The sequence below is a fragment of the Pongo pygmaeus genome, chromosome 19, assembly GCF_028885625.2.
Source record: "Pongo pygmaeus isolate AG05252 chromosome 19, NHGRI_mPonPyg2-v2.0_pri, whole genome shotgun sequence".
NCBI classification, from domain to species: domain Eukaryota; kingdom Metazoa; phylum Chordata; class Mammalia; order Primates; family Hominidae; genus Pongo; species Pongo pygmaeus.
This window is the reverse complement of record NC_072392.2, coordinates 95,777,971-95,796,884: the sequence shown is the minus strand read 5'-3', so window position 1 is coordinate 95,796,884 and position 18,914 is coordinate 95,777,971. Positions and strand designations below refer to the sequence as shown.

Here is an 18,914-nt window from a genome sequence, read left to right as displayed (position 1 = left end):
CAGTATCACGTTATAATCCCTAAGTTAGCCACTATTCAAAATGCAAAAGTACAGCTAAAATGCCAATAACTCATTAAAATGGGATACCAAAAAATATGATTAACCTAAAAGAAGTCAGGAAAAGAGAAACAGGGAAACAAAACAAAACAAAAAAACAGACGGGACAAAAAGAGAACAAATGTCATAATGGCAGATCTAAATACAGTTACATCTATAATCACGCTTAACAGAAATGCACTGAACATCCCACTTAAAAGGCAGAGACAATCTGGCTGAATAACACTGCAAGATCCAGCTATGTGTCATCTCCAAGAAACACATTTTATTTTTTGTTTTGTTTTGTTTTTTGAGACGGAGTCTCTCTGTCGCCCAGGCTGGAGCGCAGTGGCACAATCTCGGCTCACTGCAAGCTCCGCCTCTCCTGCCTCAGCCTCCCAAGCAGCTGGGAATACAGGCACCCACCACCACACCCGGCTAATTTTTTGTATTTTCAGTAGAGACAAGGTTTCACCGTGTTAGTCAGGATGGTCTCAATCTCCTGACCTCATGATCTGCCCACCTTGGCCTCCCAAAGTGCTGGGATTACAGGCATGAGCCACCGTGCCTGGCCGAGATATATTTTAAATATAAAGACACAGACAGACTAAAAATAAAAGGATTTAAAAAGGTATAACAGGCAAACAATGAGTGCAAAAAACAGGTATGGCTATGTTAATATAATAGGCTCAAGACAAAGAGTATTGCCAAAGAGATAGAGGGAGACTGCATAATGACGAAAGGATATGTTTATTGGGAAATCATAACAATCTTAAATGTATATGCACCTAATAACAGTTTCAAAATAAACAAAGCAAAACCTGTCAGAATTAAAAGGAGAAATAGACAAATCCAAAAATTATAGTTGGAGATTTTAATACCTTTCTTTCAGCAACTGACAGAGTCAGTAAACAAAAAAATAAAAAAATCAGTAAGGACACTGAACATTCTAACAACTATTGTGACCTAATTGATATTTAAGGTCCACTACACCCAGTGATTACAGAATACATGTTCTTTACAAAGGCACATGGAGCCCTCACCAAGACAGTCCATATGCTGAGACATAAAATAAGTCTGGACCAATTTTGAAGATCAAAATCTCACAGAGTATGACCTCAGACACAAAGGAATTATATAAAAGGAAGACATCTGTCTTAAGCCAAACCATCTGAAACATGCCCATCCAAATTTAGGGAAACTCATACAGCCAGATAAATAGACACAAATGTAATTTTATTAAGATCTTCCATTAATATTCATTCAGATTAACGTACACTGCCTCTCCCCAGTTGCTCTGAACCTCCGCAGTTTTGCCAGCCCCACCAGCCAAGTCTGCACTGAACCTAAAGCTCATTATCATTGTGACAACCTCCCATCACCTGCTGCTAGCACCTCTCTTGTGACACTCATTATTCTTTCTCTTGTTTTGTGATGGGGCAAGACAGCATATTCCTGGTCCTTTCCCCCCGACTGTCAGCTCCTCAAGGGCAGCATCAGGACCTGAAACACAGTAGGCACTCAAAGGGCATGCTGTCGGCTGGGCGCAGTGACTCACACCTGTAATCCCAGCAATTTGGAAGGCTGAGGCGGGTGGATCACCTGAGGTCAGGAGTTTGAGACCAGCCTGGCCAACATGGTGAAACCCGTCTCTACTAAAAATGCAAAGATTAGCTGGGCGTGGTGGTGGACGCCTGTAGTCCCAGCTACTCAGGAAGCTGAGGCAGGAGACTCGCTTGAACCCAGTAGGCGGAGGTTGCAGTGAGCCGACATTGTGCCACTGCACTCCAGCCTGGGTGACAGAGAGAGACTTGTTCTCAAAAAAAAAAGGAGAAGAAGGAGGAGGAGGAGGAGGAGCGGAAGAAGAAGAAGAAGAGGAGGAAAAGGAGGAGGAGGAAGAAAGTGATTGTCGTCATCATCACTGCCACTGTCACCATCATCATAGGATGACACCAAAGATCCCATCTCACTTACTGCTCCAGTCACTCAACCAGGGCAATCCCCACCACTCCTGAAGCACACAGCTCCAGTGTTCCTAAGCTTTATTTCACATTCAGTAAGAAGCAACGCATCACCCCACCATAGACCCACACAACTGTCCTTCATCGTGGGAAGTCACTGGCACATGTTTGTGAGCACTTTGTTAGAGCTCAAGGTCAAATGAGGGCTCTAAGAACCTAGAAATTGGAGACTGGCCTCCAGACTCTGTATGACCCAGATTGCAACTTCCACTGACTCAGGGGTGCTTGACTTTTTGGAGGGCAATATAGGATCTGGGATGGGATCTGCTACCCAATGGCTGGGGCTCGAATCCTAGTTCTACCACTTCCTAGCTATGTGACCTTGGGCACTTACTTGAAATAAACCTCAATTTCCCCATCTGTAAAACAGGAATAATACTAGGACCTAACCTCATGGATTACCTCATTCAGTGCTCCTGCAACCCTATGAGGTTAGGTCCTAGAATTATTCCTGTAGTACTAACACTTTTAATCGTTCCCAATACCCTTGTATGGTGGCTATTATTCCTATTTTAAAGTGATGAGTCTGGGCGCAGTGGCTCATGCCTGTAATCCCAGCACTTTGGGAGGCTGAGGCAGGTGGATCACTTGTGGTCAGGAGTTTGAGACCAGCCTGGCCAACATGGTGAAACCCCGTCTCTACTAAAAATACAAAAAAAAATTAGCCAGGCATGGTGGTTCGTGCCTGTAGTCCCAGCTACTCAGGAGGCTGAGGGAGAAGAATTGCTTGAACCCAGAAGGCAGAGGTTGCAGTGAGCTGAGATTGCACCACTGCACTCCAGTCTGGGTGACAGAGCAAGACTCCATCCCAAGAAAAATAATAATAATAATAAAGTGATGGATCAGGGCACACCTTGTGCAGCTATGAGATGGGAGACTAGGATTTGAACACAAACACAACTTTCATACCAACCTCAGATGCTTTAGTCTACACCAGCAGATCTTAATCATGGCTCTGCCATGGACACCTCTGACATCTGCGGAAGCCCTTCTCAAAATAATATTTTTAAATGCCTAAAATGGAATACAGAGAGTTACAAAGGAAACCGATAAAGTTAAAATCCAGTTCTTAAAATATTTTTAATTGAGATATGATAGTATACACACTTCTTTCTTAATGCATTAAACAAAGAATAGTTGCTGGTTTAATTACCACCCAAATTTCTAAGTTATGATAAATGTAAATAATATTTTGAGATATCTGCAGCCACTTTGATGTTGTGGAGAAGTAACTGTGCATACTATTGGGTTGTACTGATTCCATTTATAATGAAAGAAAATACTAAACTTCAGTAAAACTTTCCTGAAAATAAAGATGCAAATTTATCCCATCCAAGCTCCCGGACCCCCTGAATTCTCTCCATAGACCCGTGAATGCCAGGTTATCATGATGTTCTGAAGAATACACAGTTTTCTGAAAGAAACAAACAACAACAGTGAGCAAAATTGACTATTCAAGAATGGAAAACCTCTTTCTTAGCCATCAAAATCAGCAGGCAGTCTCCACCCACCATATGCCATTGACAATTCTGATGACTTCATCGAATCCAGTTCCCGACAAGACCAGGGGGTGGGGCCCAGGGAGGGCTGGGGATAGGAGGGGAAGTATTACGGATGATGCTATTTGATTATACTAATTGCAAATAATGGCCCAAACCAAGAACCCAACCACAAGTCGATTCATTTCGAAAGCTATGTAATAATGTTTAGGATAAGGAATTAATTTTTATAGCCGCTGGAGCAGTTGGACTTCCACCATAATACAGATTTATTACAAATTAAAACTTCCCCTCAGGTGGTTAATGTAAAGATACCACAGACAACAGGAAGGACCCCTGAGTCACACACCCCCTTAGGTATGCAGGAAACCAAGGGTGGGTATTTGAGGAGCCACCACCCTCTGCCTGGACTGCACTCCCCATGCCACATGTGGCTGCGTCAGTCTCATTTCCTTCCCTCCCAGGAGGAGAGCAGTACCCCCATACAAGGACATTGCTTCCTTGTTTTCTACCAAAGAGACTAAGGGCACCTTGAAGGCCCAGCACTCCGAACGCCACTTTTCAGGGCTGTCTGGTTCAGACCCTGGAAGAGGAGCCATCGGGCAGGGAGGGGGATGACGTTAGCACCCACGGCTCCCAGCACAACGGCTTTCAGCCTGGCACTCTCAACCAGTTTTGTGTTCAGAGAATACATTTTGGTTTACTCTTTGCTGATAAAACTCTGTGCCTGGCTAGGTGCGGTGGCTCATGCCTGTAATCCCAGCACTTTGGGAGGCCGAGGTGGGCGGATCACGAGGTCAGGAGATCAAGACCATCCTGGCTAACACGGTGAAACCCCGTCTCTACTAAAAATACAAAAAATTAGCTGGACGTGGTGGTGGACGCTTGTAGTCCCAGCTACTTGGGAGGCTGAGGCAGGAGAATGGCGTGAACCATGGAGGCGGAGCTTGCAGTGAGCCAAGATCCCGCCACTGCACTCCAGCCTGGGTGACAGAGCAAGGCTCCATCTCAAAAAAAAAAAAAACAAAAAAAAACCCAAAAAAAACAAAACTCTGTGCCTTTGTCCTATGAGAAAAGCATAGAAACTCCAGGGTTCCCAGGCAGGCCAGACCTCCCGACCCCTCCTTCCAAGACTGTCAAGCCAGAAAGGCACTTCGCCTCTCGGGTGGGTCTCAGGCAAGGCTTGGTGTCAGTATCTCCCCCTCCTGCCGTAACGTTCTGGCAATCAGCTGTGGCTCTCACCCAAGCTGTGCATCAGAGACAAGAGGAAATTTTAGAAACAGCTTCCCAGGCCTCACCTTGGCAGTCCTACCCGGGAATCACCTTGGCAGAGCCCAGGAACCTGCATGTTAAAGCACCCTCTGGTTCTGATGATCAACCTGTTGGCATCTGCATGACACCCTTCTTTTTGAAAGGATCCGAGAGCGGCCCTTCATACATGCTGACCTGCTCCCTCTCCTAAGTGAGGAGGCAATCACCTGCCAAGCACCAGGCTGGGGGTGCTCAGCTGCAGGGACTCTTGGGCTTCTGAAACCACAGGGTGCCTTTCTTCCAAAAGCTGCAGGTTCTTAGGGGCAGAGCTACCTGACTACTGCCAACAGGGTGGTGGGCTCTTGTCCAGATCCAGACAGGGCAGGAGTGAGTCCATTTTCACACTGCTGATAAAGACATACCCGAGACTGGGAAGAAAAAGAGGTTTGATGGACCTATAGTTCCACATGGCTGGGGAGGCCTCACAGTCATGGTGGAAGGCAAGGAGGAGCAAGTCATGTCTTACATGGATGGCTCAGGCAACGAGAGAGCTTATGCAGGGAAACTCGCCCTTATAAGACCATCAGATCTCATGATACTTATTCACTATCATGAGAACAGCATGGGAAAGACCCACCCCCATGATTCAATTACCTCCCACCGGGTCCCTCCCACAACACATGGGAATTCAAGATGAGATTTGGGTGGGGACACAGCCAAACCATATCACACGTCTATGTCCAATGACGGAGGGCCAGCAAGTGCAGGGTATACACAGAGTGGATGGGTATGTTTCTTGGTACACAACTCTGACTCTTTATATATAGCATTTCCTGGACCCTTTTTGAGGACCTCAGATCATCCCTGGCATTTTGGGCGCATTGTCTGGCTTCATGTCTTTTTTTTTTTTTTTTTTTTTTTGAGATGGAGTCTAACTCTTGTTGCCCAGGCTGCAGTCCAGTGGTGCAATCTCCACTCACCACAACCTCCGTCTCCCAGGTTCAAGCGATTCTTCTGCCTCAGCCTCCTGGGTAATCCCAGCACTTTGGGAGGCCAAGGCAGGTGGACCACCTGAGGTCGAGTTTGAGACCAACATGATGAAACCCTCATCTCTACTAAAAATACAAACATTAGCCGGGCATGGTGGTGGGCACCTGTAATCCTAGCTACTCAGGAGGCTGAGGCAGGAGAATTGCTTGAACCTGGGAGGCAAAAGTTTCAGTCAGCCAAGATCGTGCCACTGCACTCCAGCCTGGGCAACAGAGTGAGACTCCATCTCAAAACATAAATATAAATAAATAAATAAATAAATAAATAAATTTAAAAGTCTAATTAAGAAGTAAAACTTCTTTTACTTCTAAAATTTCTTTTCTGCCTGCTTTTGCTAGTAGGAAATTTTTTTCCATTTCCTCCGAGTTCAGGAGAGGAAACCCTGTTCTTCTCACAATTACTCTGCATGAGAAAACCCAGGTAAAAAGAACCTACAGCACCACCCCTGAGCCCCTCCCTTACCCACTCCCCCAGCTGAGCTTGCAAAGGAGGAAAGCATGTTGTGTGTGGCTGCAGCCATTTAAAATGCAGGTGGGGCTGAGTGCAGCAGCTCACACCTGTAATCACAGCACTTTGAGAGGCTGAGGTGGGCGGATCACCTTGAGTTCAAGACCAGCCTGGCCAATATGGTGAAATCCCATCTCCGCTAAAAATACAAAAATTAGCCGGATGTGGTGGTGCACGCCTGTAGTCCCAGCTACTCAGGAGGCTGAGGCCGGAGAATCACTTAAACCCGGGAGGTAGAGGTTGCAGTGAACTGAGATTGAGCCACTGCACCCCAGCCTGGGTGACAGAGCAGGACCCTGTCTCAAAAATCAATCAATCAATCAATAAAATGCAGGAGGGAGTCACTGTTTCAAGGTGTCCTGTGGATATCCTGGCCTACTTGAGAAGGAGAATTGGTCTGGACATTTTTCTGGAGCAAAACTTTTTGACACCTATAGCAATAGTGTCTCCCTAGACATATGACCCTATTGGTAAATGGCTTCATGTCCCAAAGTTTCCAACGTGGAATTTTTTCAGAAGGGCACCAGGCAATGTGTAAGACATAAAAATCACAAGCAAAAAAAATAAAAAATAAAAATCACAAGCATTCGACCTGAGCCACGTTGCTGAACTTCTCTGTGCCCATCTCCTCATCCATAAAATGGGACGGTAAGACCTGTTTGGCTTCTTTCCTTCCCTACGATAAGTGTTGATGGGGGGCGGCTATGCTGGGGATAGTCACACGCTCCCCAAAGCCCCTCTCCAGAGCTCTATCAGCAAGGGTGTGGAGGGAGGACCCCATGATAAACTCTAAGGGCAGAAGATTCCTGACTGCTTTGGCAATTTGAAGGAAGGCAAGGGCAGCCCTGGTTGTTGGCATCATCACAAATCCTTCTGTGAGTAAAGGAAGAGAGGACCCATTCAGGACCCATTAAGTCCTGACTCTGCCATGGAAGAGGCGTCTTCTGGGCAGACACTGATGCTCAGTGGCCTCCAGGGGACTTGGCGGGTCCCCTTGACACACTGGAGGCTCCCTGGCTACAGTCCCCTCCCAGACACCCTCATTCCTGTATCTCCAGGACTGGAGAGGCCTACTGGCCGTCCAGGAGGATGTTTCTGTTGTCAGGCAGAGAGAAGTGAATTTTAGACCTTGCCTCCTGCCCACCTCCAGCCCACAGCTCAAGAATATGACAATTTCCAGGACCGTGAGGACCAACTGAGACCACGTGATTTTGCAAGACATGGACGCAGCTGTGAGGCCGAGTTACTATCCCAACTATCGTCACCACCATTATCTCTGCCGTCACCCTGTGAATGTGCCAAGGTCACTACCAGCACCTGGGTCCCCTCCAAGCTCCTGCAGGGGCAGTTTCTGGTGATGAAGATGATGTGAACTCCACACCATCTCTGTCTGACAACAGACAGTGTCTGTAAGCTTGCTGGCCATAATGGATCTGTGCTGCCCGACACGGCCATCCTTGGCACTAACACAGTGAGTTACTAAATGGACTCCTTGTTGAGATACCTACCAACCGTGGCAGGTGAAGCTTTCCCATCCCCTGCATGGGGCCGACCATCTGCCCGACAACAGAAACATCCTCCTGGATGGCCAGTAGGCCTCTCCAGTCCTGGAGACACAGGAATGAGGGTGTCTGGGAGGGGACTCTAGCCAGGGAGCCTCCAGTGTGTCAAGGGGACCCGCCAAGTCCCCTGGAGGCCACTGAGCATCAGTGTCCGCCCAGAAGACGTCTCTTCCATGGCAGAGTCAGGACTTAGTGACCACAACTACCCAGGCCCCCAGGAGCAGTTAGGCTGGGGTGTGGCACACAGGCCTGTACCCTCCCTAGTGACCACAAGGATGGCAGGGGCCACATCCTTTGACCCCACACAGGGAGACCTTATCGGCAAGTGGGTTACAGTTGAAAAAAGCTGCCGTAGGCCAGGGCATCCACGGCTTCCAAATGCTCAAAACTGCTTCCGATGATCTTGGAAAATTGTCCAATTTTTGAACAATGGGGGTGGGGACAGGCAGGAAACAGGGTCTGAAATTTATTTCTCTGTCTTTTATTGGAATAACTTAATCCCTGCTAGTAGTTAAATATGAGAGTGATGTGACATTATCATAAAAGTAAACACACAATTACAGTAGGGGGTAGGCGTAAAACAAAACAACACCTGAGCTGATTATTTACCCAACCAACTGGAAACACATAAGCAAAACCATCCTGTCCTGACAGGTGAGCACATTCATAATTACTTTTAAACATGTACTTAAATGTTGATCTGTTGTGTAAATACCTTTTTAAATGAGTATGTTTTAAGAAAATGTAACTGTTATGGGGGCAGGGGGTATGGGGCAGGAGAATGACTAACGAGACCAACTTGAATTCCAGCACTCACATCTGTCGTTCACGTCCCCTCGTATCAGAGCAGGTGTTTTCATAGACCTGGCAGCTATCTTTGGGCATACATTTTGGATTCATTTTGTTCAACAGACTCTGTATTCGTTGTTGAGGGCTGCCACGGCAAGGCACTGCGGTTGGAGTGCTTTCAACAGGAACGCATCACCACGCAGTTCTGGAGGCTGGAAGTCTGAGATCAAGGTGTCTCGGCAGGGTTGGTTTCTTCTGAGGCCTCTCTCCCGGCCTTATAGAACAGGGGTCCTCAACCCCTGGGCCAAGGACCAGTACTGGTCTGTGGCCCTTTAGGAACCATTAGATTTGCACAAGAGCATGAACCCTGTTGTGAACTGCACATGTGAGGCATCTAGGTTGCGTGCTTCTTATGAGAATCCAAGGTCTGATGATCTGTCACTGTCTCCCATCACCCCCAGATGGGACCATCTAGTTGCAGGAAAACAAGCTCAGGGCTCCCTCTGATTCTACATTATGGTGAAATGTATAATTATTTCATTATATATTACAGTGTAATAACAATAGAAATAAAGTGCAATGTAACGCACTTTCATCATCTCGAAACCATCCCCCACCCCACCCGGGTCTGTGGAAAAATTGCCTTCCACGAAACCAGTCCCTGGTGCCAAAAAGGTTGGGGACTGCGGTTATAGAAGGTTATAGAAGGCTGTATCTCCAAATACGATCATATCCTGAGATACTGGGGCTTCGGGATTTATTTTATTTTTATTTTATTTATTTATTTTTTTGAGACAGAGTTCCGCTGTTGTCCCCCAGGTTGGAATGCAATGGCGCGATCCCAGCTCACCGCAACCTCTGCTTCCCCGGTTCAAGTGATTCTCCAGCCTCAGCTTCCGGAGTAGCTGGGATTACAGGCGGTCGCCACCACGCCTGGCTGATTTTTGTATTTTTAGTAGAGACGGGGTTTCACCATGTTGGCCAGGCTGGTCTCGAAATTCTGGCCTCAGGTGATCGCCCCCAACTCGGCCTCCCAAAGTGCTGAGATTACAGGCGCTCGCCACCACGCCCAGCCAGGGGCTTAGGGATTTAATATATGGATTTGGGGAGGACACAATTTAGACCATAACAGATTACTTCCGCAAAAGCCAAAACCCACGTTACACAGGGAAGGAAAGGGTTGCCTGAGAACCCAAGTCAGGCAGGGCCTAAAGCCTTTCTGGAAGGACACCTGGTTCTAGGTACTGGCTTTATCTTTAAGGATAAATACCCTAGAGGTGATTTTAAAGTAATAAATAAACACTTCCAAGGCAAAGAGAACATCCCAGAAAGTTCCAGACATGTAGGACTATCCTGATAAGAGAAGCAAGAAAGTGATTTCCAGGGTCAATGTTGGAGACACTAGGAGGGGGGCAGAAGGCGTTGGGGGAGGAGGCGGCCCCTCTGCAGGGCCTGTCAAGCAGGGGATATGCCCACTTCTCCTGCCTGTGCACCCGGTGGGCAGCCCCTCGGCGGGCTCATTAGCTGCCATCCTTAGCACTGAGGGACCCGTTCCCGGTCAGGCAGCAGAACCGGCTCTTCCCCAGGGAGATGCAGGCAGGAGGCCAGCGCTTACCTGACTGACAGGTGTCAGGTCAAATCACCAGGTCTCCTGAAAATATCAGCCTCGCCTCCTGCCGGGCCACGCCAGCCGGGGACAGAGAGACAGACAGCCCCCCTAATGATGCCAGACAGACCTCCTGACAGCTCTGCCCTCCCGGGCCCCCGGAACAGCCAGCGCGGAGTGCTCTGCTCCAGGAGGGGTGGGGACCCTGGCTTTCCCGCCCTGCCCAGCCCAGCCAAGCGGCAGAGAGAACAGGACGAAGGCTCCCATTTCCCAGGGACTGCAGCGCCTCCAAACCGCCCATCTGCGACGGCCCCGCGAGCGTGCGCAACCCAGCCCCTCCCGGACGTCCTTGCCCCTGCCTGGGCACATTGTGCTCCGCACCCAGGCAGAGAGGGGCACGCGGATCCCAGCCCCTGCGAGCCCCTCTGCCCGCCGCCGCTTCACACCCCGCATTGCCTCAGCTGCCGTTCCAGAAGATGCATCGTCTGGCGCGCAAAGCGGTGCTCGGTCCCCAGCCCGCGCGCAGCAGCCTGGAGGGGCGCCAGAGTCCCCGTCCCACTTCCTGGCGGCCCTGCCCCCGGGCAGCTCCCTCCTCCCCTCTCTCCCTCCATGCCCCCACCCCCTCTTGGGATGCTTCCAGGACCGAAGAGGCAGGAGGGGGATCGCGAGGGGAAGGCGCGGAGCTGGGGAAGGAGGAGCAGCGCCGGGCGCAGCAGCTCAGGGCGGTCCGGGAGGCTGCGCGGCGCTCACGGACCCACGCGCTGGGATGGAGGGCGCAGCCCCGAGCATCGCACGTGGTTTCCAGATTCCTCCCACCCCCACCCCGGCGAGCACGAGAGGGGGTCGGGGGCATCTCCTTCCCAGCCCCAGCTGGACAGAAAGCCTTGCAAAAGGGAAGAAATTAAAAAGCAGGGGGAGGGAAGGTGAGGAGGGGAGGGGTGGGGGGAGGAGGAAAAAGTCCCCTCCAGCCATAATGGGTCCCATAGAGGAACAGAAGGGTGAGCACAGGCAGGGTCCTCGGGTTCCCTCCCCACCTGCCTCCTCCCAGGGTATGTGCAGCGGCCTGGCCCATACGCCTCTGGGGCGACCACGGGACACACCGCATGGCCACTGTCACTGAGTCCCCACCTGCCACACACACATCCGCGACTTCTGGCTCTTTGATCTTCCTTTTACAAAATAGTCGTGCTTTGTTCACGACAGGGCGAGGGCCCCAGGGACGCGTTCTGCATGGAGGATGGCAAGGGGGAGGTTTGGTTGAATCAAGAACCCTTGATCGGCCCCTTGGGTTTCCAGTCCCCAAGAGGGCGCACACAGCCCATGTGTTATGTCCCAGCTCCGAGCAAAACAGCCTGCCAGTGTGGATGCCCCGTACTCAGACGCGGCCCCCTGGACACAGATGGGACTTTCTGTCCAGAAACAACCCAGCCCCCACAACAGCCTGGACATTACACTGAGTTCATTTCGTTCCAATCAGAGAGCAAAATATATACCGTGAAGGGCCCACCTTTCCTTTTCTCCTTGTTCTATAGGGCGATTAGCATGGAGGAGCCCTCACACTGTAGTGGAGGGGAGAGGGTGGCTTAAAAATAAATGGGCTCTGGGAGGGAAGGAGTAACTTGCAATGCCACTCTTGGCATTCTGCAGCAAGCCCAACCCTCAGCTCCCACCCACACAGAACCCCAGCATCTGCTGAGCCTCTGCCACTGCTGAAAGTACCCCCGGGAAGTGCTCCGAGCCTCTGCCCTGCTGAATGCATCCCCGGGAAGGGCGCCGAGCCTCTGCCTTGCTGAGTGCACTCCTAGGAGGAGCTCCAGAGAGGCCCCCAGCCTGGCTACCCCGGCAGAAAAGCAGGCCGTGGTGTTTCTGAACACAGAGGTGGCTTACCACAGTAAACATGCCAGTGCCCTGAGGTGTGAGGACTGCGGGAAGCGATTCAATATTTTCATGGTAGCTCATTATATTTGCTCCCAGACCAGAAAAGCCGGAGCCTATTACTGCTCTCTTGGTAGGATTTTTTTTTTTAATCCTTGTATATTACAAGAACATGAATTAAGCTCTGATGAACGCGATATTAATTAATTACATGAAGATCCACGAGGGAGACAGGAGGGGGTGGAGGGAGAGGTTGTGCTATGCAAATGACCGGGAGGAGAGATGCTGCCGGAAATGTGCTGCTCATTGTTTCTGGCTCCAGAACGTGGAGGCGTGCGCAGTGGGCTCAGCCAGGGAGGTTTACCTGCAGGCAGCAGATGTGGCTTCCGCAAGATTTAAAGCCTCTGGCACCATTACAGACGGGAAACGTGGTGGTGGGGTGGGGGGGGGCCTGGGCATTGCAGCAGTGGAGAGGGAGGAGGGGAAGGAGGACTCCGGCTCAGGCCGCCATCTTCTCGAACTGCAAAGAGGGAATTTGAAATCCGTTTCACATGTTCCAAAATGGCTGCTGTCAGCCCGAGCCCAGGAAGGTTGCAAAGGGCCTTGTGCGGCTCAGAGAGCCTCCTGGACTCTTTCTGTCCATAAAACAGAGCCTGAGTGTTGCAAGAGTCCTTGACTACTAAAGGCAGATCATTCTCCTCCAAAATACTTTGCAGAAACCACTTAAAACTCCCTCTCCAGCTCTGAGCCCCAGGGGGAGGGGCTGCTGCCACTGAAAGCTGGCAAAACAAAAATGACAAGGAAAAATGGGAGACTGAACTTGAAAATGAAGAGAAGGGTCCTATAGCCTGAGCCCAGATTCAGTGGCCACTTCCCAGGTGGCTCTTGTATGCTGCTGAGAGGTGACAGCGTGCTGGCAGCCCTCACTCTCAGTGCCTCCTTGGCCTCGGTGCCCTCTGGCTGCACTTGAGGAGCCCTTCAGCCCGCCGCTGCACTGTGGGAGCCCCTCTCTGGGCTGGCCGAGGCTGGAGCCGGCTCCCTCTGCTTGCGGGGAGGTGTGGAGGGGGAGGTGTGGAGGGAGAGGCGTGGGCGGGAACTGGGGCTGCGCAGGGCGCTCCCGGGCCAGCGCGATTTCCAGGTGGGTGTGGGCTTGGCGGGCACCACACTCGGATCGGCTGGCCAGCGCCGCCGGCCCCAGGTAGTGAGGAGTGAGGGTCTTAGCACCTGGACCAGTAGCTGCGGGGTGGGGGGGGGGCGCCGGGTCCCCCAGCACTGCCGGCCTGCCCAAGCCACGCTCGAATTGTCACTGGCCCCAGCTGCCTCCCCGTGGGGCAGGGCTCGGGACCTGCAGCCCGCCCTGCCTGAGCCACCCCCCCCCCACCCCTCCCCCGCAGTGGGCTTCCGCTTGGCCTGAGCCTCCTCAACGGGCGCTGCCTCCTGCTCGGCAGCGCCCAGTCCCATGACCGCCCAAGGGTTGAGGAGTGCAGGTGCCTGACGCGGCCCTGGGGCAAAATCCACTAGGTGAAGCCAGCTAGGCTCCTGAGTCGGATGGAGACTTGGATAACTTTTATGTCTGGCTAAAGGATTGTAAATACACCAATCAGCACTCTGTGTCTAGCCCAAGGTTTGTAAACACACCAATCAGCACCCTGTGTCTAGCTCAAGGTTTGTAAATGCACCAGTCAGTGCTCTGTGTCTAGCTAATCTAGTGGGGACTTGGAGAACTTTTGTGTCTAGCTAAAGGTTTGTGAATGTGCCAATCAGCACCCTGTCAAAACGGACCAATCAGTTCTCTGTAAAATGGACCAATCAGCTTGCTGTAAAATGGACCAATCAGCAGGATGTGGGTGGGGCCAGATAAGGGAATAAAAGCAGGCTGCCCAAGCCGGCGGGGGCAACTTGTTGGGGTTCTTGTCTGGGATGTGGTAGGTTTGTTCTTTTGCTCTTTGCAATAAATGTTGTTCACTCTTTGGGACTGCACTGCCTTTATGAGCTGTAACACTTATCGTGAGGGTCTACGGCTGCACTCTGTAGCGAGACCACGAACCCACCAGGAGGAACAGAGCAAATAACTCCAGAGGCACTGCCTTAAAAACTGTGACACTTACGGTGAAGGTCTGCAGTTTCACTCCTGAAGCCAGAGAGACCATGAACCCCCCAGAAGGAGGAAACTCTGAAAACGTCCAAATATCAGAAGGAACGAACTCCAGACACACCACCTTTAAGAACTGTAACACTCACTGCTAGGGTCCGTGGCTTCATTCTTTAAGTTAGTGAGACCAAGAACCCACCAATTCCGGAGACACTGCTGCCGCCCCCCACCCACCCTCAGCGTGAAGCAGGATGAGCCCTAGATACATAGCACCTTTCTCTCCAGGACTGGAGACCGGTGTTCCCAGAGCACGGGGTCGATTTCCGGGTGCCACCAGGCGGGGTCTGGCTCAAATGAGAAGATGATTGGCAGGTACAGTGACATGAGCTAGGGGTCATCTGGAGATCCCTAAAGGCATGAGGTGTGGGTCTAGGCAGCAGAGAATTAGGTCCATGTGAAGGCAGGACCCAGCGTGGAAGGCCCGGAGCAAAAAGGCCAAAGACATGAGGTTTGGGAAGGAGCCAGAGCAACTAACTGGAGCTGGAAGCCAGCAGCAAGAGTGGCTTTTGATATGGCTGGATAGGCTCAGGGACTCCGGAACTTTGGCTCTAAAGCCACAGCCATCAGTCAGTGAGACAGGTATGGGGCTGCAGATAGAAGAAGCCAGAGTCACCAGGCTGGGGGAGGGGAGTGAGAGGGAGGAGCAGAGGAAGGAGGCTCCCATCATGCCTCCTCCTGTTCGTGAAGTGTCCAAGTTCTTTTCTCCTCTTGATGTGAACGTTGGTCAGAATGCCAGAGTTGAACATCGTGCTTAGCTATAAGGTGTTGTTTATTAGGGATTCTGTCTGCCAGATCTAGAACATCTCAAAGCACCAGTCATAAAAGGCCAGACATTTCACAAATGCTGTGATGGTTAATTTTATGTGTCAACCGGATTGGGCCACGGGGTGTCCAGAAATTTCATCAAACATTAGAGTGTTTCTGTGAGGGTGTTTTGGAGGAGATTAACATTTATTTATGACAGAGTCTTGCTCTGTCACCCAGGCTGGAGTGCAGTGATGCAATCATGGTTCACTGCAGCCTCGACCTCCTGGGCTCAAGTGATCCTCCTGCATCAGCCTCCTGGGTAGCTGGGATTAGAGGTGTGTGGCACCACGCCCGGCTAATTTTTCTGTGTGTTTTAGTAGAGACAGGGTTTCACCATGTTGGTGAGGCTGGTTTGGAACTCCTGACCTCAGGTAATCTTCCCACCTAGGCCTCCCAAAGTGCTGGGATTACCGGCATGAGCCACCGAGGCAGGCTGAGGTTAACATTTAAATCAGTGGACAGAATAAAGCAGTTTGTCCTCCCTAGTATGGAGGGGGGTCCTCATCATCAGTTGAAGGCCTGCATAGAACAAAAGGCTGACTCTCCTCCAAGCAAGAATGGATTTCTCCTCCCTGACGGTCTTCAAGCTGGAACAACAGCTTTGTCCTGCCTTCGGACTTGACCTGACATTGGCTCTCCTGTGTCCCGAGACTGCCAGCTTTCAGACTAGAACGTACACCATGGGCTGTCCTGGTTCTCAGGCCTTTGGATTCAGACTGGAATTCCACTATCAGCTCTTCCTGGTCTCCAGCTTGCCCACTGCAGATCACGGGACTTTCCAATCTCCATAATCACGTGAGCCAATTCCTAATAATAGATCTCTTTATATAAACAGGACCAACAGGAGAGGCAGAGATATAGACAGAGGGGAGAACCCTGACTAATGCGAATATTCACCAGCGATTTCCCCTGCTTCATCTGGGCTGGGGACATAAATTCAAGATGGGTTTGGAGCTAAAGTAGATCCTGGCTGGGAGCAGTGGCTCAGGTCTGTAATCCCAGCACTTTGGAAGGCTGAGGCGGGTGGGTCACCTGAGGTTAGGAGTTCAAGACCAGCCTGGCCAACATGGCAAAACCCCTTTCTACTAAAAATACAAAAATTAGCCAGGTGCAGTGGCGTGCACCTGTAGTCCCAGCTACTTGGGAGGCTGAGACAGAAGAATTGCTTGAACCCAGGAGGTGGAGCTTGCAGTGAGCTGAGATCGCGCCACTGCACTCCAGCCTGGGTGACAAAGCGAGACTCCATCTCAAAAGAAAAAAACAAAAAAAATTTAAAAATAAAATAGATCCTGTTTTTATCTTGAAAGACCAGAAGAGAATTTTTCTACATGTCTGTGCTAGATACTCTCTATGGCAGTCAGCATCCAGTTCCACCACCTGGTAGCATGGGAGCTAGAAGGCTAAATGCTACATTTCCCAGACCACCTTGATTTTATAGGATACCAGCTATAAACCAAAAAGCATCTGAGACAAGTCTCAATTAATTTAGAAAGTTTGTTTTGCCAAGGTTGAGGATGTGCCTGTGACACAGCCTCAGGAGGTCCTGACGACATGTGCGCCAGGTGGTTGGGGCACAGCTTGGTTTTATACGTCTTAGGGAGACATGAGACATCAATCAATATATGTATGCTGGGTCGGGCACGGTGGCTCACACCTGTAATCCCAGCACTTTGGGAGTCCAAGGCAGGCAGATCACGAGGTCAGGAGATCGAGACCATCCTGGTTAACATGGTGAAACCCCATCTCTACTAAAAATACAAAAAAATTAGCTGGGCGTCGTGGCGGGCACCTATAGTCCCAGCTACTCAGGAGGCTGAGGCAGGAGAACGGCGTGAAACCGGGAGGCGGAGCTTGCAGTAAGCTGAGATCACGCCACTGCACTCCAGCCTGGGCGACAGAGCAAGACTCTGTCTCAAAAAAAAAAAAAAAAAAAAAAAAAAAAAATATATATATATATATATATATATATATATATATATATATATATGTAAGCTGTACATTGGTTTGGTCCGGAAAGGTGGGACAGCTCGAAGTGGGGAGGGACCTTTCAGGTCATAGGTAGATAATGGTTGCATTCTTTTGAGTTTCTGATTAGCTTTCACTGAGTACACAATTGACAGGAATAGTCACTCATGCCTTGGTCTGGCTCAGTGAAACAGTAGGGCACAGGAAGCCATCAGATCTGCACTGGTCTCGGGTGAGCAGAGGGATGACTTTGAGTTTTATCTGTCTTTTGTCCACAAGGAATTTCCTTGTGGGCAAATTGTGAGGGAGGTCTGTAGCTTTTTTTTTTTTTTTTTTTTTTTTTTTTTGAGACAGAGTCTCACTCTGTTGCCCAGGCTGGAGTGCAGTGGCCGGATCTCGGCTCACTGCAAGCTCTGCCTCCTGAGTTCATGCCATTCTCCTGCCTCAGCCTCCCAAGTAACTGGGACTACAGGCGCCCACCACCACGCCCGGCTCATTTTTTGTATTTTTTAGTAGAGACGGGGTTTCACCATGTTAGCCAGGATGGTCTCGATCTCCTGACCTCGTGATCCGCCTGCCTCGGCCTCCCAAAGTGCTGGGATTACAGGCATGAGCCATCGCACCCGGCCTGGCTTTTTTTACCTTTGTAACTGTCTTCTTAAGGAATAGAATGGGAGGCAGGTTTGCCAAGCTGCAGTTCCCAGCTTGACTTTCCCCTTTGGCTTGGTGATTTGGGGGTCCTGAGATTTATTTTCCATTCACACAGCTGTAATTTAGAGTCTGCCCATAGATACGTTTATGCAGTATTTAGAAGGTGAAGGGACACAGCAGTCCTAACTCTTTCCTGCAGCGGGGGTGGTTCCTGAGCGAGCCCCAGCATATCTAGCTCCTGATCCCCCCTCACGGTCTAGTCTCCAGCTTCACGGGGACAACAGCTTCATCCCACCTTCAGACCTGAACTGACATTGGCTCTCTTGTGTCTTGAGACTGCCAGTTTTCAGACTCAGACTTACACTGTGGGCTGTCCTGGTTCTGAGGCCTTTGGATTCAGGCTGGAATTCCATCATGGCTCTCCTTGATCACCAGCCTGCCCAGTGCAGATCCTGGGACCGGGAGGTGGGAAGCAGTGATGATACTAGTCAGGATTTTCTTCTCAGTCACTTTGGAAGCCAGGGACCTCTGGCTGGCGATGCTCCACCCTGGGCCGAGTCTGGCTTGTGCACTAGTTCCCGAGTTCTTGTCCCACGCTCAAAAAGAATGAGGATGCTCTGACAATCTCAGAGTGAGCAATGCAGGGAGTTTTAGTGAGTGATGAAACAGCTTTCCGCAGAGAGGGGACAGAGGGTGGTCCCCTTACTGGAAGGCGGGGATGTGGGAGTAATCCCCTTACCCAAAGGCGGGGACATGGGGTTGGTTCCCTTACCCGAAGGCAGGAAAGTTCCCCTAATATGGCTCAGTCCAGGGCTTGTTATGGGCTCAGAGGCTGGGAGGGCAGGCCGTAGGTAGTATTGAAAAAGGCAACATTTGATTGGTTGAAAGGCATTATTCAGAAAGAATCAATCGGGGAAGGGCGGGCAAACAGGAACAGAAGTTCTCACTCTGCGTCTCGGTTTCATCTGGCACCAGCGGTCCAGTCTTTCAGCCTTCAGGCTGTTTTTGGCTTGAAGGTGGGTTTCACCAGGCACCCATCTCTGTCTGCCTACGCAGGTGGCTGCCTCCTGTTGCGTCGCTAGCAGTCATTTTAGGAGCTCCCTCTCATAGCCACAGTGCCGTGACCCTGAAGCTAGTGATGGA

General features: G+C 50.6%; 1 long non-coding RNA gene across 1 annotated transcript; it reads right to left on the bottom strand.

Moving 5' to 3' along the window:
* Positions 1 to 3,112: 3,112 nt before the first annotated feature.
* LOC129016655 (uncharacterized) lies at positions 3,113 to 12,716 on the bottom strand. The gene is made up of 3 exons (XR_008494930.2): positions 12,561 to 12,716; positions 5,003 to 5,235; positions 3,113 to 3,471 (listed from the first exon to the last, which is right to left on the bottom strand). It is a non-coding gene; the product is annotated as an uncharacterized LOC129016655 (long non-coding RNA).
* Between the last annotated feature and the right edge of the window lie 6,198 nt (positions 12,717 to 18,914).